This window comes from Chenopodium album, chromosome 20, assembly GCF_948465745.1.
Source record: "Chenopodium album chromosome 20, dcCheAlbu1.1, whole genome shotgun sequence".
Classification (NCBI taxonomy): domain Eukaryota; kingdom Viridiplantae; phylum Streptophyta; class Magnoliopsida; order Caryophyllales; family Amaranthaceae; genus Chenopodium; species Chenopodium album.
In genome coordinates this window covers 24,043,076-24,048,817 of record NC_137853.1, presented here as the reverse complement: position 1 = coordinate 24,048,817, position 5,742 = coordinate 24,043,076, and positions in this window count along the sequence as shown.

Sequence of the window (5,742 nt, the reverse complement as noted above, 5' to 3'; positions counted from 1 at the left end):
ATGCATCTAATATGTAATGCATCTCCATCCATTATGACATTATACAAGTTTGGTTTAATTAGATTAGCACTAGCTGTCATGGATGTTGCATTATCAAACGTCATGGACATGATTTTGTCCCTAAGACAATATTCATCAAGAGCACTCATAATACAATTAGAAATATTAAAGGCCGTATGGGGGTATTCAAGCAATTTGAAATAAATAATACGTTTTTGCAATAACCATTCACTATCAACCCAATGACAAGTAACACACAAATAATGTAAACCATAACCACCATCCCATGCATCAGAAGTTATAGAAACTCTTGAAGTAAGAGTTTTAAGTTCTTCAATTAATTTCATTTTGTATTCTAAGTAAGTTTTCATGGCAGCTGTTTTACGGTTTTTCGGGAGATTTTTTTGTGTTGGGGTTGTAGTGCTCGTTTAATGTAATTGTTAAACGGATCACTTTCAGCAAAAAGAAAAGGTTGTTCGGCTTGGACTATCATTCTCCCAAGTTCATCCCTATCCCTCTCATAATTGTAAGTGAAGCCATAAGGATGGAATTGAGAAATTTTTGGTTGAGTTGGGTCAGTACTAGGGGCACCACATTTTTTCACTGTGTCGGTTTAGGTGCCCCGTACCGCCTTTGGCTGGAGCCGAATAAATATTACCACAAGTTTTACACTTGGCTTTTTCACCATCTTTACTTAACAAGAAATATTGCCAACATTTACTCTTTCGGTTTTTCAAAAGGGTCATTTCTTTTTCGGTGTACCATTCAATGAATGGGTTATCAGATGGGGGAATAGTATTTTGGACGGATAGGTCACTAGAGCCGGCAGGTTGTGTGTTGCTTGCTTGAGTTGTTTGATAGTTAAATTCAAAAGGCATATCATGTGCGGAGGCATAATAAGGTGGAGATTGGGTGCTTTGCCATGGTTGGAATGTCCCTTGTTGATCTAATCCGGTGGGAAAACCGGTAGAAAACCCGGGGTCGGTGGGATTGGCCATTGTAGGGATTTGCATAGTAGGGATTTGCATTGTAGGGGGGGCATAGAAGAGCCTTCCAATGATCGTTTAGATTTGGCTTTTTTAGAGGAGGATTGGTTCGGGTTTGATGCCATGATTAATTAAGATTATTAACTAATAAATAATAATTAACAACAATATTAACAATTATAACAAATTAACAATTATAAGTTTATAACACTAACAAAGTAACAAATTATAACAAATTATAACAATTAACAAGTATAAGTATAACTAGTAATACTAACAAATTAATAACAATATTAATAACAAATTAACAAGTAAACAACAATTAAAATAATATTAATAATAACAAGATAAAGATATGAAAGATCTTACAACCGTGCTTCAAAGCTTTCCACTAAACCGAAACCCAATTTTTTTTTCTTAATTATTACTTAATTAGTAAGTTAATAAATTTTCAAAAATAATTATAATAATAGTAGATTATCTAAATCAATGAGATCCCATGTAGGTTATGGTTAGGATTGACGTTGTCCAGAGCCCAAATCCCGCCTTAGACAGATTTCAACAATCCAAATAACCCACAATTAAAATAGAAAGTAGTTTTTATGTAATTAAGTAGTTCCAAGTATACAATAATAATAATAATAATAATAATAATAATAATAATAATAATAATAATAACAATAATAATAACAATAACAATAACAATAACAAATTAAAATAAAGTTGAGTTAGATCTTACAATGACGCTTCAATGCTTTCCCAAATTTATAATTTCTCGAATTTATAATTTTCCGAAATTATAATTTCCCGAATGTAAATATAACAATTTTTTTTTTTTTTTTTGGTAGTAGACTAATAATATTAAAAATGTAAAATTTATAAGAGAATAAGAGATTAAGAAATATTAAGAGATTATAATTTATAAATTATAATATATGAGAATAAGAGAGTAAGAGAATGAGATGAGAAGATGAGTTGTGGAAAGAATTGGAAGTTGAGGGTGGTATTTTGATGAGTGTCATTTATGGCACTCATAGGGTAGTCTTTTAGGTTATTTCTTTCCCTCTTTGTTGCTTTCTTCTCTTAGTTTTGGTTCTTTTTCCTTTAGTTTCTCCCTTTTCCTCTTTTCTCTTTGTTTCTCGTGTTTTTATCGTGTTTTCCTTTATTTTGCACTTTTTCCCTTTTATTTCCTTCTTTTGTTTACTTGTGTAGGTTTTGTGAGTTTCACCTCGGCAAAGGATACAATTCGGGACCTCAAGGATCAAGCAAGGAAGAAGCATTGGGCTAGAGAGGGCTTAGAGAGGCCTTGGAGAGGCCTCGGAGAGGTCTCTAAGGCATTGCTGCTGGCCGCGGGCGCGGGTCTTTTGGAGAGGAACTGCCAAAAATTGGCAGGAACTCCCCGCGGTTGCCCCGAGGGCTTCCCGCGGGCGCGGGCTAAATGGAGAGGTCTCTCCACTCAGAGAGATCGCGGCCCCCTGATCTGCCTTTGGGAGCAGGGGATTTAGCCGCGGGCGCGGATCTTCTACCCGCGGGCGCGGGCCCCTGATGCCGCGGGCGCGGGTTCTGCCCAGATGGCCGCGGAGGGTTCCGTACCCATTTTTCCGCGGGCGCGGGTTTAGCGGGAGAGACCGCGGGAGCTGCCGATTTCTTCTTTGTTTATAAATAGAGTTATATTTCCTTTTTAAAACAACTTTTAGATAATATTCATTAGCTTAATTTTAGAGAGAGAAGTTAGAGAGAAGATAGAGAGAACTTGTTAGCTTTGGATTTGTAACTCAACATTTGATCAATCAAGTTTGGATTTCTTCATCAATTTTAGTGAGATCTTCTTCTTTCCTTAATCTTTACTTACTTGTTAATTGATTCTTTTGCTTGATGTTTGTTTTTTTTCTTGGAATTTAGTTGTGATAATATTGAATACTTTGATTTCTATTGGATTTTGCTTTAGAATGATGATCAATGCAATTTCTGGTTATTTGTTCTTGAATTTCATCATGATTAGTGAGTAATTTAGTTGCTAGGGAAGGGGGGAAGCATGTTTGATTGATGGAAATGCTAGTTGAAGCTCTTGATTGGTTGATTTGTTGCAATTAATTTGGTTGACATAGTTTTGCATGAGATTGATTAGACTAGGATTGATCACCCTATAAGATTAATCTAGATTGCATTGCAACTCTTAATGACATGACCAATTGATTTAAAAGTTGCTTTAATTGATTGAGTTTGTTTATGATTCTTCTTGGTTTGCCTTTCATAGTGACCACTAGATTGGCCTATAGGAGATAGTATTTGAACTCTCTTGATTGCTACTATCGTTTGTCCATTGCAAACATTTGAACTAATTGAATGAGTTTTAATCTAGCATTATCATTGGTTTTGCATGTGGAACCCATCTCCCTAGTGTTTAGACTTTTGATCTAGTTCATTTAGTACCAACCGATATCTCATTCTCATCTCCGAGGTAGCTTGACTTAGACTTAGGTTTTCATCATTGCATTCCCTTGGGATCGACCCTTAACTTACCCTATATTCATATAAGGTTGGTTAGGTGTTTACAAATTTAGTTTGGCTAGGGGAAAGGGTAGGAACGACATGCATTTTTCCCTTGTCAAAATGGCGCCGTTGCCGGGGAAAATGAGATGAGAAGATGAGTTGTGGAAAGAATTGGAAGTTGAGGGTGGTATTTATAGGTGAAAATAGAGCCGTTTATAGCCGTTTATAGCCGTTGGAGGGAAAAAACAGCCGTTTATAGCCGTTAGCCCGCGGGCCGTGCCTGCGGGCCTTTCCTGCGGGCCGTGCCACGGGCCATTTCACGGGCTCGTGCCGTGCCGGGCCATTTTTGGGTTTTTTTTAAACGCAGCCCGCACGAGGCACGAGGGGCGTGTCGTCGTGCCGGGCCGGGCCTGCCTTCGGGCCGTGCCGTGCCGGGCCATCCTCGTGCCGTGCCCGGGCCGCCCGCGTGCTGACCCGGCCCATGCCCAGCTCTAACCACGGTTGTCTTTTTAAAATTATTTATCAATAAATTGCATCTAGCTACATTATGTCTTGTTATTTTATTATGACTAGTTATTTTATTATGTGTTGGTTTGTTATTTAAATTAATTATCCCTAAATTGCATATTAGGTCTTTTTATTTTATTATGACTTGTTATTTTATTATGTCTTGGTTTTTTATTTAAGTTAATTATCCCTAAATTGAATATTAGGTCTTGTTATATTATTATGACTTGTTATTTTATTATGTCTTGGTTTGTTATATACATTACTTATCCCTAAATTGCATATTGGGTCTTGTTATTTTATTATGTCTTGGTTATTTATTATGATACTTTTTTATGAAATTATGTTTTAAAAATTAATTAAAAATTGCACTAAGCACCGTTTTAATAAATTTTTTATTTTTTTTAGAATATCTAACTAAATTTACAATCATGAATAGAATGGAGACTTTGTTTCATGTTTCACCAAATTACTTTGAATTAAAAATATTTCTCAAATTCCCTTAAACTTATATCATATCATGTCATTATTGAAAATATTTGGCAGTGGGCCTTACTTGATGGCCCAATAACAATATTAAGCTCTTAAAGCCCAAAAAATATAGCCTTTTGAAATAAATTCAAATTTGTCCTTTTGCTTTTCAAAATGCTAGTCTATACATTTTAGGTTTTTTTTTTTCAATTAATACAACAATGGATTGAGCTTTACAAATGCTTTATATGAATAGGTGGGGGTAGTTAACCTTGACACAAGAATAAAAAAGGTTTGGATTGTTGATATCTCGAGGGATCCTATAGAACAGAGGGTGAAAGGTCGTATACATACTTCCATGAATCGCGTATTCTTCGTGTGGGCAAATAGGATTGGAGCTGACCTATCAAACATCACACTTATGCATGAGAGGAAGTACTTAAAGCCAAGCCAAACCGTGAGCGATGCCGGGATTCGTAACAATGACAAGGTGGTGGCTTTCAACACAGCTTATTAAGTTGGATGCGGACTAGGTCCACCCTTTTGGAAGTCTAGAAGCAAATGATAACCTCATGGACTCCATTCACATCCACCTTCTTTTGATGTATTAAATGGTGGGTAGTATCCCTTGTAGGTTAGAAGTTGATAAGATGATTTGTAGTTTGATCTTAGTACACCCAACTTTTGATTAATTTGGATATGAACTTCTATAATATACTATGATGTAGATGGGATGTTACTCTTGATGTTGTTAAATTTAATTTGCCTATGGTGATTGGTATTATTTTGGTTTTGTTTCAATAATTAGTTTTTAAAATTATTAGTTTGTTAAATTTTAAATGAAACTAGTTTTTAAATTTACAATTTTGAATGAAATTACAATTTTTTAAAATTAAACCCCCACAATGTTTTTGCTAACTATATTTCATTTTTCATAAAGCAAGTTTTGTTTTCATGAAGTAAATTTTAGAAGGGAGGTAATTGGTCTTGTTATAATTGATGTTGTTAAGCATTTAAAAAAGTTTATAGGAACGTCATATTAATTTACCATATTCGTTAATAGGGTAAGTTTGAGTTCCATTTAATATGGTTAGTTTGAGTTAAGAATATTGGTTTTTTTATTATTTTTGTTATTGTCTATTATAAAATATTTAAATATGGTTCAAAATACATTTGGGCCATTTTGTAAATTGAGTTTTAATAAAAACTTATAAAAGTTGGGTCCATTATGATTATGTCATATGGCTAATTGGAAAGCTATTAGGGTCATTACATTTGGGCCATT